The following is a 23,924-nucleotide window of genomic DNA, read 5'->3' as shown; positions in this document are numbered from 1 at the left end:
CCCTTATTATTCATTTAATTTTTGTCCTCATTTTTCTACTCCTGTCCATACACTGGATAAAGGGAGTGTGAGCCACAAGGTTTTCACAATTACATGGTCACCCGGGTAAGCTATATATTTATACAATTGTCTTCAAGAATCAAGGATACTGGGTTGCAGTTCAACAGTTTCAGGAATTTCCTTCTAGCTATTCCAATACACTAAAAACTAAAAAGGGATATCTATATAATGCATAAGAATAAACTCGAGTGACCTCTCAACTCCATTTGAAATCTCTCAGCCACTGAAACTTTATTTTGTTTCATTTCTCTTCCCCCTTTTGGTCCAGAAGTCTTTCTCAATCCTAAGATGCTTGGTCCAGCCTCATCCCTGGGAAATATACACCCCTGGGAGTCATGTCCCACTAGGGGGGAGGACAGAGAGTTTACCTACAGAGTTGGCTTAGATGATAGAGGCCACATCTGAGCAACAAAAGAGGTTCTCTGGGGGTGAATCTTAGGCACAATTATAAATAGGCTTAGCTTCTCCTTTGCGGTAACAAGCTTCATAACCACTTTTGTTTTGCTAAGTAAACATATTAAATAATTATATAAAACAACTACCAACTACTATCACTACTTTTTTATAAAAGGAATCTTCTAGCTTGCTAGTGCTGCCAGAATGCAAAACACCAGAAATGGATTGGCTTTTATAAAGGGGGTGTATCTGGTTACACAGTTACAGTCTTAAGGCCATAAGGTGTCCAAGGTAATGCATCAACAGTCAGGTACCTTCACTGGAGGATGGCCAATGATGTCTGGAAAACCTCTGTTAGCTGGGAAGGTACGTGGCCAGCGTCTGCTCCAAGTTCTGGTTTCAAAATGGCTTTCTCCCAGGATGTTCCTCTCTAGGCTTCAGCTCCTCAAAAATGTCACTCTTAGTTGCTCTTGGGGCATTTGTCCTCTCTTACCTTCTCTGGAGCAAAAGTCTGCTTTCAAAGGCCATCTCCAAAATGTCTCTGTAAGCTGAAGCTCCTCTCTCAGTTCCAGTGCATTCTTCAAAGTGTCCCTTTTGGCTGTAGCTCCTCTTCAGAATGTCACTCTCAGCTGCACTGAGTTCCTTCTGTTTGTCAGCTCATATATATGGCTCCAATGATTTAATTTAGACCCACCCTGAATGGGTGGGCCAACAACTCCATGGAAATTATCCAATCAGAGTCATCACCCACAGTTGGGTGGGGCACATCTCCACAGAAACACTCAAAGAATTACAATCTAATCAACACTGATACATCTGCTCATACAAGATTACATCAAAGATAATGGCATTTTGGGGGACATAATGCATTCAAACTGGCACAAGGAAGTAAATATTAAGACCAAAAGTTAGGAAAGACATCATCTCAGAATGCTGATTATTTCTTTACACTGAGTTTGCTTTTAGGAAACTTGCTACCTTGGCTTTTTTCTTCTGTCTATCTTCACTTAGACCAGTGAACATTTCATAAAAGACTAGCACTGGGTCATGAACTAGTGTTTGGGGACACTGGACTTGGTTTTTAAGGTCTTTTCCAAGATTATGAGTCTTTGAATTTCTGAGAGCTGGAGAGAGGGATTTCTGTGCAGGCTTGTCGTTGGCATTGCAAACTTTTTCTTTTTGATACCTGAGCAAACCTCATTTCGGTGACCTTCAGTGTATGGCATAAAGTCTATCTTTTAATGTACATTTAAAAAACAAACAAACAAACTCCTGAATGGCAAGAGGAAGCCTTTGGGACAAAGAACATCCACCTCTTTTGCTTGCTGTTACTGTCACAGAACTGTCCAGAGACCTTGGCAATGAGTACATTTCTATAAATCTTAAAAATCAATCAACTGATCAATAAGCAGGGAGGGCTGGTAGACGTGCCCACTTAGAGGACTAAACGCCTGGCCCAGCTTGGCCTTTCTCATTATCAAGACATTGATAAACTGGAGATATGCAAAGGATCATAAAGATGACCCTGTCTCTCTCTTCTTCCCACTCATAAAAATCAGCGATTCTGAAGGCAGCTGAGATCCAGGGGATTGAATATGTACATTTTGAAGGAAAGAAATCTATAAATACTGAGGAATAATAATTGGAGGAAGAGGGACAAGTTATCGACTGTGGTTAAAAGTATAGTGAAGAATAATCTCATCAGGATTGGGGAAACTTTTCAGCTGCAAGGATCTAACTTTCTAACAATGAGGAGTGGGCAGAGGTTTGTAAACAGAAGACCCTCTCTGGATGTTCAGAGCCAAGAAGATGAAAAACGAAGGAGTTTAATGCAGCCTTCACCAGAAATTTTATAGGGCCCTAGTGGTTTGTTTTTTCCAGCCCTAAAATCTATAATTCTGATTTCTTTTGTAGCTTTTATGTTGACTCATTTTGATTCCTCCATGTCTTCCCTCCCTTGCCCTTCTGTGCCTGTGGTTGTCTCTTTTTAAAATTTTATCTTGTGAGTCCAGTTTGCTTTCCTCTTTGTGCTAATCCTTTTGGTTCATTGAATGCATGCCCACGTTATTCATTCTGATGTTTTTTCTTGCAACTCTGTTTTGTTGGTTTGGATGCCAGGCTATTTGAACACAATAGCTTCTCTTTAAAAGAATTCCTTCTTTTACTCACTTTCTTACCCTCAAGTTACCTATTGCTGCTCTTCAGAAAGTTCATGACTAAGAACAGTTGGTCAATCATATAGTCTTGTAAATAGAGGATGGTTTGGTATGTGTGGGTCCATTTATCCTGGGAGTGTGAGATAAAAAGACAGACTCTGAAACAAATATACCAGTATTTACATACAAAGAAGAGTTAGCCCTCACCATACCCTCCTAATTCCAATGCTACTGCCAAAGATCAAAAAACTTCTAAAAATTTCTTTTGGAATTGCCTTTAGAGCTTCTCTATAAATCGTACCAGAAAATCGGTTTCATTGCTTTACAACCACATTTTTTATTTGACCAAAATTGTATTGCCTAGCACTGTCACCCACCTTAGTGAACTGAATCTTCTTCATATGGCTTTATATACAGATTGATATTCCAAGTATTTGACAACACAGACCAATCAGAACAGATGCTGGTAATGACCAAAGGGTATACCTGCAGTAATATATATGCTCTGAATATAAGTTCTGCTTTATACTATTCCAAAACATTTAAAAAAATGCAAATGCCCCACTTAGGGTCAATTTCGAATTTTTTTTTCTTTTTGACTTCCCAGTTGCTGATGTACTGGGGAATTCCCCCTTGTGTATGGTGTTTGTGATGAGTGGGTAGTGCCTGGCCTCTTACTATTGATGGTGGAGGACCTGAATCTTTCCTTTCCAAGCAAGTGGCATAGTCTTGGCCAATCAGGTACTCTCTTGAGCAAAAGACTTCAATGTTCACTCAAGATGGCTGCAGTATTAGGGTCCTGGGACAGAGACAGAGGTTTCCAATGTTGGTGGTGAAAGTATCTTAGATGATTCCTATTGTCTTAGTTTCCTAGGGCTCCATAACACAGTACCACAATCTGGGTGACTTGAAACAACAGAAATTTATTGTCTCACACTTCTTCAGGTTAGAAATCCAAATCAAGGTGTTGGCAGTGCCATGCTTCCTCTGAAGTCTGTAGGGTTCTGGCAGAGGCTTGCCAGCATCCCATGGCATTCTTTGGCTTGTGGCATAACTCAATCTTTGCCTCTGTCACAGGTCCATCTTCTTTCTCTGACTATCCATGTCCAAATGTCCTCTCTTTATAAGGACACCAGTCTAATTGGATTAGGACCCTCTGTAATCCAGTTTGACCTCATCTTAACTCAAATACTTCTTCAAAGATCCTACTTCCAAGTAGAATCACTTTCAAAAGACAAGGGGTTAGGACTATAAAACATATTTTGGGGGATACAGTCCAACCCATAACATCTATTAAAAGATAATTGTGGGCTCTCTGCTCCTCCCCATTCAACAGGCAGCCTCATCTGCTCATGCAATGCTAGCACATCCCTGAGACATGATGGTGAAATTGGGAGTAAATGGATTTGGCCTTATTGGGTGCCTGGTCACCACAACTGCATTTAACTCAGGCAAAGTGGAGGCTGTCACCATCAACGACTCCTTCAGTGACCTCAATTTCATGGTCTACATGTTCCAGTATGATTCCACCCACGGAAAGTTCAAAGACACCATCAAGGCTGAGAATGGGATGCTTGTCATCAATGGGAAGCCCATCTCTATCTTCCAGGGGTGGGATACCACCAATGTTAAATGGGGTGATGCTGTGTTAAATATGTTGTGGAGACCACTGGTGTCTTCAAGACCCTGGAGAAGGCTGGGACTCACTTGAAGTTGGAGCCAATGGAGTCATCATCTCTGCCTCTTCTACTAAAGCCCTCATACTTGTGATGGGTTTGAACCATGAGAAGTATGACAACTCCCTCGATTGTCAGCAATGATTCCTGTACCACCAATGGCTGCCCCCCCTGGCCAAGGTCCTCCATGACAACTTTGGCATCAGGGAGGGACTCATGTTCACAGTCCCCTTCATCACTGCCATGCAGAAGACTGTGCATGGCCTGTGCCAGTTTGGATATATTATGTCCCCCAGAAAAGCCATGTTCTTTAATGCAATCTTGTGGGGGCAGACTGATTAGTCTTGATTAGAGTAGAACCTTTGATTGGGTGATTTCCATGGAGGTGTGGACCCTGCCCATTCAGGGTGGTTTTGATTGGTTCACTGGAGTACTTAAGAGAGCTCAGGAGCCAACACAGGCACTGATATTAATGCTTGGAGACATTTGGAGATGCTAAGCTAAGAGATGAAGCCCAGAGTTTGCCCCAGAGAAGCTAAGAGAGGACTCCCAGATGCTGAGAAAGAAATTCCCCAGGAGAACCAAGCAGAGAGCTGAGATAAGCTAAGGGAGAAAGAAAGCCAGAGACATTTTGGAGAAAGCCATTTTGAAACGCAACCCAGGAGCAAAGGACCTGCAGACACCAGCCACGTGCCTTCCCAGCTGACAGAGGTGTTCCTGACACCATTGGCTGTTCTTCAGTGATGGTATCTTCTTGTTGATGCTTTAGTCTGGATGCTTCTATGGCCTTAGAATTTAACTTTGTAACCTAATAAATCCCCTTTATAAAAGTCAATCCATTTCTGGCATTTTGCATAATGGCAACATTAGCAAACTGGAACGTTGCCCTTCTGGGAAACTGTGATGTGATGGCCATGGGGCTTTGCAGAACATCATCTCTGAAGCTACTGGCACTGCCGAGGTGGTGGACAAGGTCATCCCTGAGCTGAGTAGGAGGCTCACTGCCACGACCTTCTGTGTCCCCACCCCCAAGGTGTCCATAATGGATCTGACCTGTCATCTGGAGAAAGTCACCAAATATGATGACATCAAGAAGGTGGTGAAGCAGGCATCAGAGGCAATCACTCTTCCATCTGTAATGCTAACCCTCAGTGATCACTTTGTCAAGCTTATTTCCTGGTATGACAGTGAATTTGGCTGTAGCAGTAGGGTGGTGGGCATTATGGTCCTCATGGCCTCCAAGGAGCAAGAGCCCCCTGGATCACCAGCCCCAGCAATAGCACAAGAGGAAGAGGAAGCAGTCAGCTGCTGGGGAGTCCCTGCCCCACCCTGATGCCCCTACACTGAGAATCTCCCATCCTCAACACAGTTTCTATCCCAGACTCTTTGAAGAATGGGAGGGGCTTAGAGAGCCCTACCTTGTCAGGTACCATCAGTAAAGTACAGTGTACTCAGCCAGAAAAAAAAAAGAGATAACTGTGCTTCCTGCTTCCTAGCCCTCAAGAGATGGTACCTCTCCATTTTCCTAGCCTGATCACCCAGGCATACATCAGTTTTCAGAGGTCCTAAATCCCTCTCAATAAATCCCCCCTTTTTATTTAAAAGAGTCAAAGATGATTTCTGTAACTTGTGGCTGACAGTGTCCATTTATTTTATTTATTTATTTTTTTACCATACAAAGCCCAAGCAATAGTTTATTGCATAAAATAGCAAAGAATATGAGCAAACAATTCACCACAAAGAAATTCAAATAGGAAAATTCAACATTATAGAAGAAATGCAACTGACATTTTATATTATTAAATTAGCAAAAACTTTTAAGAAAAAAATGCATTTCTGTCCAGTTTATAGTGAAACAGGCACATCCATCTATCTCTACATTATAAACCATTTGTTTTACATTTTTCAAAGTTCACATTAGTGGTAGCATATAATATTTCTCTTTTTGTGCCTGGCATATAATATTTCTCTTTTTGTGCCTGGCTTATTTCGCTCAGCATTATGTCTTCAAGGTTCATCCATGTTGTCATATGTTTCACGAGATCGTTCCTTCTTACTGCCGTGTAGTATTCCATTGTGTGTATATACCACATTTTATTTATCCACTCATCTGTTGAAGGACATTTGGGTTGTTTCCATCTCTTGGCAATTGTGAATAATGCTGCTATGAACATTGGCATGCAGATATCTGTTCGTGTCACTGCTTTCCGATCTTCCAGGTATATACCGAGAAGTGCAATCACTGGATCGAATGGTAACTCTACATCTAGTTTTCTAAGGAACTGCCAGACTGACTTCCAGAGTGGCTGAACCATTATACAGTCCCACCAACAATGAACAAGAGTCCCAATTTCTCCACATCCTTTCCAGCATTTGTAGTTTCCTGTTTGTTTAATGGCAGCCACTCTAATCGGTGTTAGATGGTGTCTCATTGTGGTCTTAATCTGCATCTCTCTAATAGCTAGTGAAGCTGAACATTTTTTCATGTGTTTCTTGGCCATTTGTATTTCCTCTTCAGAGAACTGTCTTTTCATATCTTTTGCCCATTTTATTATTGGGCTGTCTATACTATTGTCATTGAGTTGTAGGATTTCTTTATATATGCAAGATATCAGTCTTTTGTCAGATACATGGTTTCCAAAAATTTTTTCCCATTGAGTTGGCTGCCTCTTCACCTTTTTGAGAAATTCCTTTGAGGTGCAGAAACTTCTAAGCTTGAGGAGTTCCCATTTATCTATTTTTTCTTTTGTTGCTTGTGCTTTGGGTGTAAAGTCTAGGAAGTGGCCGCCTAATACAAGGTCTTGAAGATGTTTTCCTACATTATCTTCTAGGAGTTTTATGGTACTTTCTTTTATATTGAGATCTTTGGTCCATTTTGAGTTAATTTTTGTGTAGGGGGTGAGGTAGGGGTCCTCTTTCATTCTTTTGGATATGGATATCCAACTCTCCCAGCCCCATTTGTTGAAAAGACCATTATGACTCAGTTCAGTGACTTTGGGGGCCTTATCAAAGATCAGTCGGCCATAGATCTGAGGGTCTGTCTCCGAATTCTCAATTCGATTCCATTGATCTATATGTCTATCTTTGTGCCAGTACCATGCTGTTTTGGCAACTCTGGCTTTATAAGCTTCAAAGTCAGGGAGTGTAAGTCCTCCCACTTCGTTTTTCTTTTTTAGAGTGTCTTTAGCAATTCAAGGCATCTTCCCTTTCCAAATAAATTTGATAACTAGCTTTTCCAAGTCTGCAAAGTAGGTTGTTGGAATTTTGATTGGGATTGCATTGAATCTGTAGATGAGTTTGGGTAGAATTGACATCTTAATGACATTTAGCCTTCCTAACCATGAACATGGAATATTTTTCCATCTTTTAAGGTCCCCTTCTATTTCTTTTAGTAGAGTTATATAGTTTTCTTTGTATAGGTCTTTTATATCTTTGGTTAAGTTTATTCCTAGGTACTTGATTTTTTTAGTTGCTATTGAAAATAGTATCTTTTTCTTGAGTGTCTCTTCAGTTTGTTCATTTCTAGCATATAGAAACATTACTGACTTATGTGCATTAATCTTGTATCCCGCTACTTCGCTAAATTTGTTTATTAGCTCTAGTAGTTGTACTGTCGATTTCTCAGGGTTTTCCAGATATAAGATCATATCATCTGCAAACAATGACAGTTTTACTTCTTCTTTTCGAATTTGGATGCCTTTTATTTCTTTGTCTTGCCGGATTGCCCTGGCTAGCACTTCCAGAACAATGTTGAACCCCACTTGGTCATGGTGTATGATTTTTTTTAATGTGTCTTTGGATTCGATTTGCAAGTATTTGTTGAGGATTTTTGCATCTATATTCATTAGGGAGATTGGTCGGTAGTTTTCCTTTTTTGTAGCATCTTTGCCTGGTTTTGGTATTAGATTGATGTTAGCTTCATAAAATGAGTTAGGTAGTGTTCCAGTTTCTTCAATGTTTTGAAAGAGTTTGAGTAAGATTGATGTTAGTTCTTTCTGGAAAGTTTGGTAGAATTCCCCTGTGAAGCCATCTGGCCCTGGGCATTTATTTGTGGGAAGATTTTTGAGGACTGATTGGATCTCTTTACTTGTGATGGGTTGATTGAGATCTTCTATTTCTTCTCTGGTCAGTCTAGGTTGTTCATGTGTTTCCAGGAAATTGTCCATTTCCTCTACATTATCCAGTTTGTTGCCATACAGTTGTTCATAATATCCTCTTATAATTTTTTAAATTTCTTCGGGATCTGCAGTTACGTCACCTTTTTCATTCATTATTTTGTTTATATGGGTCTTCTCTCTTTTTGATTTTGTCAGTCTAGCTAGGGGCTTGTCAATCTTGTTGATCTTCTCAAAGAACCAACTTTTGGTGATATTTATCTCTCTATTGTTTTTTTTTGTTCTCTATGTCATTTATTTCTGCTTTAATCCTTGTTATTTCTTTTCTTCTACTTGGTTTAGGATTGGTTTGCTGTTCATTTTCTAGCTTCTTCAGCTGATCCATTAGTTCTTTAATTTTGGCTCTTTCTTCCTTTTTAATATATGCGTTTAGTGCTATAAATTTCCCCTCAGCACTGCTTTTGCTGCATCCCATAGGTTTTGGTATGTTGTGTTCTCATTTTCATTCGTCTCTATATATTTAGCAATTTCTCTTGCTATTTCTTCTTTAACCCACTGATTGTTTAGGAGTGTGTTGTTTAACCTCCAGGTATTTGTGAATTTTCTAAGTCTCTGATGGTTATTGACTTCTAATTGTATTCCATTGTGGTCAGAGAATGTGCTTTGAATAATTTCAATCTTTTTAAATTTATTGAGGCTTGTTTTATGTCCCAGCATATGATCTATTCTGGAGTAAGTTCCATGAGCACTAGAAAAGTATGTGTATCCTGGTGATTTGGGATGTAATGTTCTATATATGTCTGTTAAATCTAATTCATTTATCAGATTGTTTAGGTTTTCAGTTTCCTTATTGGTCTTCTGTCTGGTTGATCTATCTATAGGAGAGAGTGATGTGTTGAAGTCTCCCATAATTATTGTGGAAACATCAGTTGCTTCCTTTAGTTTTGCCAGTGTTTCTCTCATGTATTTTGTGGCACCTTGGTTGGGTGCATAGACATTTATGATTGTTATTTCTTCTTGTTGAATTGCCCCTTTTATTAGTATGTAGTGGCCTTCTTTGTCTCTCCAAACATCCCTGCATTTAAAGCCTATTTTACCTGAGATTAATATTGCTACACCTGCTTTCTTTTGGCTGTAGCTTGCATGAAATATTTTTTTCCATCCTTTCACTTTCAATTTCTCTTGTCCCTGTGTCTAAGATGAGTCTCTTGTATGCAACATATTGATGGTTCATTTTTTTTGATCCATTCTGCGAATCTGTATCTTTTAATTGGGGAGTTTAATCCATTTACATTCAATGTTATAACCATGAAGGCATTTCTTGAATCAGCCATCTTATCCTTTGGTTTATGTTTGTCATATATATTTTTCCCCTCTCTCTATTGATATCCTTTATTGTACCCATACCGAATCTCTTTAGTACTGAACCTTTCTCCAAGTCTCTCTGTCCTTTCTTTGTTTCTCTGTCTGCAGGGCTCCCTTTAGTATCTCCAGTAGGGCAGGTCTCTTGTTAGCAAATTCTCTTAGCATTTGTCTGTCTGTGAAAAATTTAAGCTCTCCCTCAAATTTGAAGGAGAGCTTTGCTGGATAAAGTATTCTTGGTTGGAAATTTTTCTCACTCAGAATTTTAAATATTTCGTGCCATTGCCTTCTCGCCTCCATGGTGGCTGCTGAGTGGTCACTACTTAGTCTTATGCTGTTTCCTTTGTATGTGGTGAATTGCTTTTCTCTTGCTGCTTTCAGAACTTGCTCCTTCTCTTCCGTGTTTGACAGTGTGATCAGAATATGTCTCTGAGTGGGTTTATTTGGATTTATTCTATTTGGAGTTCACTGAGCATTTATGATTTGTGTATTTATGTTGTTTAGAAGATTTGGGAAGTTTTCCCCAACAATTTCTTTGAATACTCTTCCTAGACCTTTACCCTTTTCTTCCCCTTCTGGAACACCAATGAGTCTTATATTTGGATGTTTTATATTATCTATCATATCCCTGAGGTCCGTTTCGATTTTTTCAATTTTTTTCCCCATTCTTTCTTTTATGCTTTCATTTTCCATTCTGTCATCTTCGAGGTCACTGATTCGTTGTTCAACTTCCTCTAGTCTTGTACTATGAGTGTCCAGAATCTTTTTAATTTGGTCAACAGTTTCTTTAATTTCCATAATATCATCTATTTTTTTATTTAGTCTTGCAATGTCTTCTTTATGCTCTTCTAGGGTCTTCTTGATATCCTTTGTATCCCGTAGTATGGTCTCATTGTTCATCTTTAGTTCTTTGAGTAACTGCTCTAGGTGCTGTGTCTTTTCTGATCTTTTGATTTGGGTGCTTGGGCTTGGGTTATCCATATCATCTGGTTTTTTCATATGCTTTATAATTTTCTGTTGTTTTTGGCCTCTTGGCATTTGCTGAACTTGATAGGGTTCTTTTAGGATTTGTAGACCAATTGAAGTCCTTATCTCTAATTTATCAGATCTACAGCTTCGTGGAGTACACTTTCTCTAACTAACCAGCAGGTGGCGTCCACGAGCCACCTGTTCTCCACAAGCCAGTTCTCCCTTGCTTTGCCTTTGTGGTGAGTGGGGGAGTGAGTCTTGTGGGGTCCAATTGGTGTACCAAGCTTGTGTGTGTAGTTGGTGTTGCCCGCCCTGTATATGGGGCATGTTTCTGGGCAGTCAGGGAAGGGGGGTGGCTCTAACAATCAAATCTCCCTGGTGATCCTGGAGTTTTAAAGCTGCTGCAATAGTCTAATCCTTCAGTTCAGTCCTGCCACAGTTTGTCTCTGCCACTGACCCACAAGTCCTTGGTATTGGCGTATGGCTCCTGAGACTTGCGAGTGGGTCCCTCTTCCAGGCCGTGCACCCCCTGGTCCTCTGTTGAGGGATGACTGTGTTATGTCACAGGTGAGTGCTGTCCCCCCAGGGCCGTTCTGGGCTGCTGGGCTCTGTAGGGAGGCTCTCAGTCTGCTGAAATGATGGCTGAATGGGGCTTTGTTAATTCATACTGCTCCACCTTCCCAACGCTGGGACAATCAGCTGAGGTTGCAGGGAAGGCTAATGTCCACACCCAGTTTTGTGTTGTGTGCCTGTTATTTAAAGCACTTCCGTCACACTGGGTTGTCTGGGGCAGCTCTGGGCTATGGGGCTGGCAATGGGCAGGAGTGTTTCCTGTCCACCAGGATGATGGCTGTGAGCGGACACCCCTCTTTTCTTGGGAAGTTGTGGTGTTTAGTGAATTTTCTCAGCCACTGGATTATTGCCTTTTGTCTCAGAGCTCTCTTAGTTCTGCTCTTGTCTTGACCTGCCCAAATTGCAAGTGTTTGAAGCTTTCTGTATTGGGCTTAGATTTCACTGATCTCAGCAGTTCAACGTGTTCATGAGTGTTGTATGAAGTATGCCCAAAGTCAGATTGCTCTGTGGTGTCCAGTCCACGCAGTTCCTGGCTTTCTACCTACTTTCCTGGAGGAGTAACTAAAACATACAGCTCACCAGTCCGCCATCTTGCCCCGCCTCCTCCATATATCTCTATTAGGAGTACAAACTGAAGCAATATCCTGCAGTTCACTGCACTGGGTATCACCGAAATAGCCCATCAGAGCTCTCTATAATTTCTTAACATCTCACCAGTACTGTAGTTCATTAGTGATCAGTTGCTTCATCCAATTCTTTCTACGCCATCTTGGATCCCGACAGTGTCCATTTAGAATTTCTAAAAATTTGACTTCAGATCTTGAAGATATTTTTGTTAAATGACAGAACAATTATGAAGAAACAACCTGGCACCTAAGCCAACTAGATGAAATTAAGCATGGATACATGCAAAGTTCTGCGTTTGGATTAAAAAATCAATTTCATAAGTGGAACTCTGACTTAGCAGTGGTTCGTGTGATGGTGCTCTGTGGTTCCATCTGGACAAAAACTCAAGGTGGGAAGTCCTTTGAGGAGACATTACCATTGTCCCCAGGGAATATATGGTGGCCTGGGGAGACATACTCAGTTCTGCGTGGCTTTAGCTTGTGAACTTAAATTAATATTCAGAAAGTTCAATCAATTATCTCCCCTTCTATTATAGTTTTCCTATCTCCAATAATCAGTACAAAATTTTAAAAATGGTTTTTTGAAACAAAGAACTATGTTCAAACCCCTTAAAATTATTCCATACTGTGTGTGCAGTCTTCCTTTGGGAAATTAAGAGACATTATCACTTAGTGATAATTAGGTGACCACAGAATTGTATGCCATCATTTATAAATCAATTTTATATGTACAAATTTTATAATTTTAGGATCCAAATGACCCTATATTACTATTTATCCTGGCTTCTACTTATTAGCTCTACTTCAGAAAATAAGCTCAGAGATTTGAAGTTACTTGTTCAAGGTAACATAGCTAGTATGTGACAGAGCTAGGATTTAAACTCAAGTCTTCTGACTTCAAACCCCATACTGTTTCACAACATCATCCCTTGTTTGGAAATTAAGGTATCTGTGTCAATTATATGGGCTTTATTGAACTTGGGATTTTGATGTTTAGATGGTGAATATTGGACATGCATATATTTGAAATGCTATATATGAGTGTCAAATAGAGTCCTGGATTAATCTGAAATTTTTTCCCACTTTAAAAAATAATAAGTATATTAATAAGTGTATTTAATCTGTCAATAATAAGGTATCCAGATGTTCCCTTTTGCTTCTATTGATAAAGGCTCTGGTTAGTAGGCAATGTTGGTGGCCTTGGCTAGAAGTTGGGGGCCAAGGGCTCAAATTAGAGGGGAATTTGAGAAGATATTGAGATGGTCTTGAGATGCCACGAGCTGGTGAGCATCATGCGATCACTAGCTCTTCCCTGTCGTAGTCGAGGCTGATCTGCCTTTCCTGTGTTACCATGGGGATTCCTGAAGACCACGGCCAAGACAGGGGCAGCCCTGGTGGAGGTTTGTTGCTTCAACTCAGTCAACACTTGCTGTCCAGCATTGGTGCAGGACACTCCAAAATAAATGAGACACCGTCCCTGCAGTCTCAGAGCTGGACCGACAGACATATAAACAAAGTACTTGAAGGATGAGCAGCAGACTGCTGGGCTTCATGTTTTCTGAATTGTCAAGTTTTGTTTTTCTTTTTTTAGTGCAATTTTATTGAGATATATTCACGCACCATACAATCTATCCAAAGCATAAGATCAATGTCTCATGGTATCATCACATAGTGTGCATTATCACCACAATCAATTGTAGAACTTTTTCATTACTCCAGGAAAGAAAAAAGAAAAAGACCAAAAAAAAAAAGAGAAAATCCAAAATATCCCATTTCCATTATCTCCCATATTGTTGACCTCTAGTATTGGTGTGGTATTTTGTTACTGTTGATGAAAGAATATTAAGATATTCCTGTTAACTGTAGTCCATAGTTTGCAATAGGTACATTTTCCCTGTATTGCACTCTATTATTAACTCCTTGTAATGGTGACATACATTTGTTCTGGTTCATGGAGGAAATTTTTTATATTTGTACTGTTAATCACAGTCATCATCCACCACAAGATTTACTGAGTTATACAGTCTCATGTTTTAAACCCTGGCTGTCCTTTTGTGTGAATTGTCTCGTTTTTATACTCAGAGGTAAACAACAAGGTTTTTGTTTGGTCAGCATATATTTACATTTAAAAGAATTGTTACCCAAATTTGTAAATGAGGAGAATTCACATAAAAGCATGGATTTTTCAGATTTTCCAGAAAAACTGGAAGATCTGGCAACACTGGCCCAGTTTTCCCACACACCAACAACAGGCCCCAGCTGAGTCGAGGTTATGTCCTTTAGATAAGGCTTGGGTTCTCCAGTTCACCACACTCTCCACCACTCCCTATTGTCCCTGACATTGAGACCAAGTGTCAGGGGCTTCTTATCCTTGTGCATGCACTATTCTCCTAGACCTGTTTTATTCATATACATAATCTCCCAGCTCTGTAACTATTTGGGTTTATACTTCTATTAAAACTTTAATCTTTATGAAATTCCATATATAAGTAAGAGCCAAATGAATAATATTTTATTTAATTATCAATATCTAGGGTAAGTCTCAATTTATACCTGTTATCCTTTACAGTGTTCTTTCTGAAGTGTGCCAGTGAAGCATAACCATGGTAGGCATTTATCTTCAAACAGAGGGCCTCTGGGCCTCAGATAAGGGATCAACCTTTCCATCTCTGTTTTGGTCTGGAGAAGAATGCTGGACCATTTTGGTATGGTTTATCACAGTTTTGCAGAAAAAGTTCAACATCCTTTGGATTCCAGACACTCAGCAATATCTCAAGCTGGCCATGTGCCTCCTTACTCTTCAAGGTCTGGAGTGAGGATTGGAGGTGAAGATCTAGGTGAAGAAGTGCAGTATCAGCTCAGGGTTTCCCCTTTCAACTTGGTCAACCATGCATTGTTCTGTCAGGATTAGACTGGAAGGGTACAAAGGAACTGCGATGGTGCTGGGAGGGACACCCTCATGCTGGGAAGAAAGGGGGGCAGAATTTGCCACAGAAGCATGCTCAAGCAGAGCTGCAGGCATCTAGGTGAGTGGGCATGGGGGTCAGGCAGTGAACCCTTATGAGTCAGTAAATAGGCTGTGGGGTCAAGACAGACTTGCTCTCTTATCTTCATTCTTCCATTTACCAGCTGTGAGACTTTGGGCTAGGGACTTAGCCTCTGTGAGGGTCAGGTTCATGTGTCAACCTGGCGAGATGATGGTGTCCAGGTGTCTGGTCTAGCAAACACTGGCCTAACCATTACTGCAAGGACATTTCATGGCTGGTTAATAAACCAGAAGGCTGGTTTATTAAACCAGCAGTCAATTGATTGCATCTGTGGCTGATTACATCCATGATCAACTAAGGGACTGTCTTGTGCTGTGCAAGAATCCAGTCAGCTGGATTTATCCAATCAGCTGAAACTTTTAAGGGAGAAGAGAGAGAACTTTCATTTCTTCTTCAGCCAGCCAACCTCTTCTGGGGAGTTCACTGAAGACTTTCATTGGAGTTGCCAGCTTGCAGTCTCCCCTATGGAATTTGGACTCGTGCATCTCCACAGTTGTGTGAGACACTTTTATAAATTTCGTATTTACAGATGTCTCCTGTTGGTTCTGTTTCCCTAGAGAATCCTGACTAAAACAACCTCCCGTGGCTTCACTTCCCTCTTCCACAAAAGGCAGATACTAAATCTTATAGGGTAGTTGTGCAGATTAAATGCCTGATACATTGCAACTGTTCATTCAACAAATGCTGATTATTATTGTACTTATAACCAGCACAGTGTTGTCAGATAAAATGCAGGATGCCCAGTTAAATTTGAATTTCAGATAAACAGTGCCAGTTTGAATATACTGTGTCCCCCAAACACCATTATCTTTGATGTAGTCTTGTGAGGCAGACGTTTTGGTGCTGATTAGATTTGCTTGGAATGTGCCCCACCCAGCTGTGGGAGATGATTCTGATGAGATATTCCCATGGAGGCATGGCCCCACCCATTCAGGGTGGGCCTTGATCAGTGGAGCCATATAAATGAGCTGACTCAAAGAGAAGGAACTCAGTGCAGCTGTGAGTGACGTTTTGAAGAGGAGCAAGCTTGCTAGAGAGGCACGTCCTGGGAGAAAGCCATTTTTGAAACCAGAACTTTGGAGCAGACGCCAGCCACGTGCCTTCCCAGCTAACAGAGGTTTTCCAGACGTCATTGGCCATCCTCCAGTGAAGGTACCCGATTACTGATGTGTTACCTTGGACACTTTATGGCCTTAAGAGTGTAACTATGTAGCCAAATAAACCCCCTTTTTATAAAAGCCAATCCATCTCTGGTGTTTTGCATTCCGCAGCATTAGCAAACTAGAACATAAACCATAAAATATTTTTTAGTATAAGTATATCCCATGCAATATATGGGGCATACTTACACTAAAAAAATAGATGTTTATCTGAAATTCAAATTTAACTGGGCATCCTTGTATTTTTATTTGCTAAATCTGGCAACTCTAAATCAGTTTGCTCCCTAACCTAGTTTTTCCTTCCTTCATTCAGGCAATACATTTGTTGAGCACCTATTATATGCCAGGCACTGCTCTCAGGACTTACAAAAAATAAATAAAATGAGGATTTCTGACTTTGAGGAGGTTACATTCTAGCAGGAAGAGACAGATAACATACCATTGACATGTTAAATAATTAAATTGCATAGTACATAAGAAGATTACAAGTGCTACGGAAAAAAGAAAAAGTAGAGTAGGTTAAGAGTTTAGAGAGTGCCAGGGGGTGGGTAGCAATATCATTTGCCTGGTCATTGTAGGCCTCACTAAAAAAGATGAGATTTGAACAGAGACAGGAAGACAGTGAGGGGTTAGGAGCTTTCTGAGTAGTGTGTACAATTCAAGTAAAGCCACTGAGCCAGGGAGGGTTCCTGGCAAATAAAAGGAAAAGCAAGAAGGCTTGAGTCCACTTGGGTTCCTTTTACACAGGACCATGGAGCTTGAGCCTCTGAAATCCGAGTAGCTGGATGGGCAACGTTTTCCCAGGAGCCGCTGCCTGAGCCGTTTACTTTTACAGCTGCCTCTACCTCCAGGCAGCTGACCCTCTGCACCTCTTCTTTGGCTGGCAGGGACTCTCCTTCAGCTTCCTGGGACCACCACTTTTAGCAGGGCCATGAAGAGGGTTAGGTGAGGAGCCATGGACATGTCCCAGTGCCTCCTTAAATTTTGCACCCTTGGGGTCTCACTTTTCTCAACTTAGTCCTGGCCCTGCTTCTGGGGCTGGGAGCTATTTAATCCTAAATGCTATGGTTCTCTCCTGTCTCTCCTCTTCCCAGCATACACAGGATCTACATCTCACCCTGTTTCTGAAACCCCCGTTCTGCTTCTGGGAAGCCCTGGCTGGTCCTCACTGCTGGCCCCTTCTGCACTCATGGCCATCTTCTCTCAAGAGCCAACTCTCTACCCCTCCAATCTGGGCTACCATGGGGATCCTAGTCTCTCAGATGTTCTGCATATGTTTGCACCTCAATTGTGGGCTGGATTTAAGCTCTTTTCAACAGAACTCCTGGGCTTCATGCAAATCTGGAGTTGTGTCTGGGCATCTGTTCCAGGATCTGCAAATATTTCATAAAGGCAAGCAGCCCCTGGAACATTCTGAGATGGTTCCTGAGGTCAGGTTCTCTGGAGATGTGGATTTGGGTACAAGTGATTTATTAAGGAATTGCTTCCATGAAAAACTTGTAGGGGAGTAGAGAAGTAGGACAAGCAAGGGGGCAATTTCAGGCAGATTCCCGGGGAGGATGGCTGCAGCCTGACCCCTCAATCTGGATAAATCTGGAGGGTGAATAAGCCTCACAAGTGTCCAGACCTGAGGCAGGAGGCTGGGCAGTCATCTTCCCACACCTGGTCATTGGTTAAGGGCCACCCCAGGTTCCTGGGGATCTAAGCTTCTGCAGACAACAGTGTCTTCAGGAGACTGAAGAAATCCTCCAGAAGAAGAACTACAGGTGCAGAATTTTGGAGTCAAAGTTCTTTGAAGTTATTGGAGGGGTACACAGAAAATGGTAAAGGGATTCCCAAGAAGTCCAGGTGGAGTGCTGACACCGTCACCACAGGTGGCCAGAAGCTAGAAAATCTGGAGGAGCCGTGTGTGCCAATACCAACCTAACCTAATAGACCAGGTGTTGGCAAACTGTGGCCAGTGGGCCAAATCCAGCCATCTGCCTGTTTTTGTAAATGAAATTTTATTGGAACATATCCATGCCCATTCATTTACATACTGCTCATGGCTGCTTTTGAGCTGCAGTAGCAGAGTTGAGTAGCTGTGACAGTGATCATATGGTCCTCAAAACCTAAAATATTTACTATCTCTGACCCTTTGAAAAAGTTTGCCCACCCCTGTAATAAATCCTTGTCTTGACTTCAGGTCCAAATACTCAGACCCCTTGCTATATTTTCAAGCTTTAGACCTTTCAAGCAGAACTTAGAGCTGACTGGGGTTTGGACATGAGGACAGGGAAGGGGCAATGGGCTAAGAGAACACAATGTAAGCAGAGTCCCCTGGTTGAGAAAATTGAGGGGGTATGTCCAAGAAACAGCAAGTTGTCTTATCTGGCTAAACTGAGGATGCTTCTCACCCTTCCAGCTTTCAGGAAAGTAAGGCCAAAGTAAGTTTAAAGGAGAGAAGTGGAAAATAAAGGACTGGGGAGAGGGGAAGAAGCAGGGAAGGATGACCCTTCTGCCCGAGGAGGGGGCATGGGGCAGGGGGCATTGGTATCTTCTCCAGGTTTTTGCTCTCTCTCCAGGAAGTATAAATATCCCCCTTCAGAGTTCAGTGCTACCACCAAAGGGGAATAATGCAGATGGCTTCTATTCCTATACTCTTTGGAGCCTCCAGATATATCTGTATTTCCTCCTTGCATTCCTCCAGAGGAATCTGAGTTCTAGAAGCAGAAATAAACAATACATACATGGCAAATGCCCACATTATTCTTTGGAAAGATGAGTTGTACTGTGACCTCCCAGAAGCAGAATCACCAGCCTGAGGAGACTTTTCCCTTCCACTTAAAGCAACACAAAACTCAAAAGCAGGAGCAGATGAAAACCCATGGCACAGCCAGCATGTGGGAGAAAGGCAGTATAAAGCTTTTGTTACTGGAAAGAAGCAATAAAACTGGTGCATGTGTGTATGTGTTGTCAAGTTAGATGGCAGAGAATGTTTTTGATGGGTTTAAGCTATTTTCCATGCCATGATATCAAAGTACGGCTCCCCATTAAGTGCATGTGTTTAATGCTTAGTGTGTGAATGATATGAAGACAAAACCATTCTCTGACTGTAAGGTGGAAGGTCTTACTTAAGAAAGACTTCATGATATCAGCTATTGTGGTCCCATCTGTCCCCTGGGTTCATATGTCTCCATGACTGAAATCTACTTTCCTTCACTAGTGCTTCTTGATTGGTTAGCAAAGCCTGTGTGGAGACAGTTCCAGACATCTCCTCCCAGATAACCAGCGTCTGCTGGGTTTTCCTTCAAGTGAACTGCATGATGGATCTAGTTAGGATTCTTTGTAAATAATTGTTGAGTTTTGGCAACTCATGCAGCTGTGGGTTGCAGAGATGGGGATTTCAAGATGCATGAGCTCCATTTTTGATTTCCCATTTTATCCTCTGTCTGAACAGTTCAAGACAATCATTTTAAACCACTCATAAATGTTAAGATAGAGCAATATGGGGATGAAACTGTTGAACTGTGACATGCCTGTGATGGAAATATCTTCATTTCTTTGTGTTTTCTAATTTTTCAACAATAGATCACTTGCATAGTAAAAGAGAGCAACAACAACAACAACAAATGGGTGGAAAAACAAGCAAAAAACATTTTCTCACTGAAATCTCTACTTTATTTGCTGCCCACATGGTGACTAGATTCAAGGGATCCAAAATGGCCTGGCCTGAGGGCCAGTGATCCACTCCAATGACACATTAGTAAAGGAAAGGGATCAGTCTAGAGATAAGTAATCCTTTTGGGTTTTAAATATAAGTCTTCTTCTATGAGAGCATTTATTAGTATCCTAAGTCCATCTAAGCAGGCCTCAAATTTCAGATAGCAATCCAAGGTTTAGAAATGAGGGCAGTAATACCTACATATGGTAGACTTCTAAGACATGCCAGTCCCTTTTCAGCTTTTATCGAGCAGGCTACTGTCTTCTTATTATGGATATCTGCAAAGGGCTTCCATATTATGGTTCATCTTGCTTGTTGTTATTGCATCTGGGTCCCTTGCACTTAGACTGAGGTTTAGTTTTTGGAGCTAGTCTGGCTCTGGAACTGTATGGTTATATTGGCTCTCCTACCATTACGTAGGTACAGATATCCAAACACTCTACAAACACCCCTTCTTTCAGAGCTGATGCCCCAGTGACCTCACCGCTGTGGCCCCTTGGCACATAGAAGCGAGAGGCTGCCACATGGAACCCAGACATCAGTGCTACAGATAAAGCAGTGTGAAGAGTGTGATTAGTTCTCACACAACCATTTATCAGGTCTGGTGAAGCAAGATGCCCTTAAAAAGTCAGGAGCGAGGTTGGGGCAAGATGGCAGAGTGGTGAGGCGTGGAATTTAGTCTCTCCTCTACAGCAGCTGGTAATTATCCAGAAACTGTATGAAATAGTGTTTTCAGGGTCTCCAGTGATCAGTCACACATTATACACAAGTTTGGAACCAGAGGAAAAGCTGAGATTGCAGCGAACTTTGTAAGTTCCCCCAACCAGGAGTCTGGCGCCCCTACCCACCCAGACCCCAAGGACTGTCTTGCAGGTGGCTCCCTCAAAGGAAAAAAACCAATAATCTGCTGAAGGAAAGAAGGGGGGCTCAACCCAGCCTCAACTGCAGAATTAATTAAATTAATTAACTAATTTTTGGAGCTGGGGGTGCTAGAGAAGGGCTGGGCTCCGAGAAGGGGGGCACATAAAAGTGGGCACCCATTCCCTGGCTCCAAAACCACATTTTTTTTTTTTTACATTTTGTTCCTTCTCCTTTCTCACTGACTCCTTATCTTTTTACACTTTAATAGCCCCTAGCAAGTGTGGAAAATTAAAGCTGTTGGAGAGTAATTATCCAGATAATAGCCCAAAGTGAATCTTTAAATACTCTATTCCGACACTGACAAAACTTCCAGGCTGGGGAAAGGCTTTTGAAAGGGACTTCTTTCCTTTTTCTTTTTTTTTTTTTTTAATTTAAAAGTAACATATGGGGTTATTTTCAATCAGACAGGCCAAGTTGAAGGTCTAGGCTAGTCTTGGGGGAGACAGAGTACCCACAACTTCTTTGAATTTCAGATTCACCTCTGAAGAAAGTCTCCACCCCAGTCTTTAATTGGCAACTCAGGCTGACCAAGGAATTAAGCTGGAGTTGCCCCAAGGAGGAGAGGGGAGAAGGGAATAGTGCCCCTGGGAGACAGCTAGAGTTTCTAGGATTGGGAGAGTGGAGAGAGGTCAGCTCAACTGGCAGCCCTTCTTCTGGGAACTCAGAAACCAGGAGCTGGAATTCAGATTCCAGCTTCTGTCAGCCATGCCCCAACAGGCTCAGAGTCTGCAGAGAATTAAAGGCACTTCACCTCCTTACACTGGTGGGGAAGCTGTGGCCTGGCAAGTTCCCCCCTGCTGGACAGGATAGGAAAAGCACCAAGTCTAGAGGCCTTATAGGAGGGTCTCATTCTTAGGGAAACTCCATATCCTCCTCATGAGACCTGGGCATCCCTAGACTGGGGAAACCTGACTGGGGTTGAGCATTTCTGAGGAGACCTTCTTACAAAAAGCCTACATAGAGGCAGGGCAAGAAACAGAAAAACAAAAGGTGAAAAACTCCAATCAACTAAATAGTACCTAAGTTAGAGGTCTAGAATGAGTTAAACTGAACAACAAAGGTTAGAGAACAAAGCCAACCAACAAGAAAACCCTAGGTAAAAGAGTGAAAATGAGCTCCAGAATAAACTAATCAAGAAAGTCAGATGCCTAGACAGCTCAAGATAATGAGCCATACCAGGAAACATGAAAATATGGATCAGCCAAAGGAACAAACTAATAGTTCAACTGAGATACAGGAGTTGAGGCAACTAATGCTAAATCAATTCAATGAGCTGAGGGAAGATATGGCAAAAGAGATGAAGCATATAAAGAAGACACTGGATGATGATAAAGAAGAATTCGTAAACTTGAGAAAACAAATGGCAGAACTTATGGGAATGAAGGGCACAATGGAGGAGGTGAAAAACACAATGGAGGGACACAACAATAGATTGGAATATGTAGAAGAAAGGATCAGTGAACTAGAAGACAAGCCATTTGAATTCATATGCACAAAAGAACAAATGGTGAAAAAAATGGAAAAATATAAGCAAGGTCATAGGGAGCTGAGTGACAACATGAAGTGCATGAATATATGTGTTATGGGTATCCCAGAAGGAGAAGAGAGGGGAAAAGGGGCAGAAAAAATAATAGAGGAAATATTCACTGAAATTCCTATGAAAGACAGAAAATTACAGATTCAAGAAGTACACTGTATCCCAAACAGAATAGATCCCAATAGATTTACTCATGATACTTACTGATCAGATTTCCCAATGCCAAAGACAAAGAGATAATTCTGAAAGCAGAAAGAGAAAAGCAATCCATCACATACAAGGGAAGCACCATAAGACAATGTACAATTTCCCTGCAGAAACCATGGAGGCAAGAAGACAGTGGCATGATATATTTAAGATACTGAAAGAGAAAAGCTGCCAACCAAGAAGTCTATATCTGGCAAAACTGTCTTTCAAAAATGAGGGAGAGATTAAAATATTTTCAGACAAAAAGACACTGAAAGGGTCTGTGAAATACTAAAGGGAGTGCTACAGGCTGATAGGAAAAGACAGGAGAGAGAGGGTTGGAGAAGAGAAATGAAGATTATCAGGAAAGGTAAAAAGAGAGAAAGGGAAAAATAAGATATGACATATAAAATCCAAAAGAACACACAAAAGGGTAGAAGAAAGTACTGCCCTTACATTTATAACACTAAATGTTAATGGATTAAACTTCCCTATAAAAAGACAAAGACTGGGAGAATGGATTAAAAAACAGAACCCATCTATATTCTGTCTATGAGAAACTCACTTTAGACACAAGTAGAAAAATAGACTGAAAGTGAAAGGTTGGAAAAAAGATATTTCATGCAAACAACAATCAGAAAAAAAAGTGGGAGTAGCTATATTAATATCAGACAAATTAGACTTCAAAAGTAAAACAATTAAAAGAGACAAAGAGGGACACTATATATTAATAAAAGAGTCAATTCATCAAGAAAATATAACAATCATAAATATTTATGCACCAAGCCAGAGTGCCTCAAAATTCATGAGGCAAACAATAAGAACACTGAAAGGAGAAGTAGATACCTTTACAATAATAGTTGGAGACTTCAATACACTGCTTTCATCAATGGATAGAACATCTAGACAGAGGATCAGTAAAGAAACAGATATGTTGAATTGTATGATAAATGAACTAGACTTGACAGACATTTATAGAACACTACACCCAACAACAGCAGGATACACTTTTTCCTCAAGTGCTCATGGAACATTCTCTAGGATAGACCACATGTTGGGTCACAAAGCAAGTCTCAACAAATTTAAAAATATTGATATTATAGAAAAACTTTCTTGGACCATAATGGAATGAAGTGGGAAATAAATAACAGGCAACAGGTCATAAAATTCACAAATATATGGAGGCTAAACAACACCCTCTTAGAAAACCAGTGGGTAAAGGAAGAAATTACAAGACAAATTAGTAAATACCTCGAGGCAAATGACAATGAAAACACAACATATCAAAACTTATGGGATGCAGCAAAGGCAGTGCTGAGAGGGAAATTTATTGCCCTAAATGCCTATATTAAAAGAGAAAAGAGAGCAAAAATTGAGGAATTAACTGTTCACCTGGAGGAACTAGAGAAAGAACAGCAAACTAACCCCAAAGCAAAC

The 23,924-nt window shown here is 41.0% G+C and overlaps 1 pseudogene; it reads left to right on the top strand.

The window, feature by feature from the left end:
* The first annotated feature begins 3,990 nt into the window (after positions 1 to 3,990).
* LOC119535471 lies at positions 3,991 to 5,621 on the top strand (annotated as a pseudogene).
* Positions 5,622 to 23,924: the final 18,303 nt, after the last annotated feature.

This window comes from Choloepus didactylus, chromosome 5, assembly GCF_015220235.1.
Source record: "Choloepus didactylus isolate mChoDid1 chromosome 5, mChoDid1.pri, whole genome shotgun sequence".
NCBI lineage: Eukaryota > Metazoa > Chordata > Mammalia > Pilosa > Megalonychidae > Choloepus > Choloepus didactylus.
The sequence above is the reverse complement of the archived record's forward strand: the minus strand, read 5'-3'. Positions and strand labels throughout refer to the sequence as shown.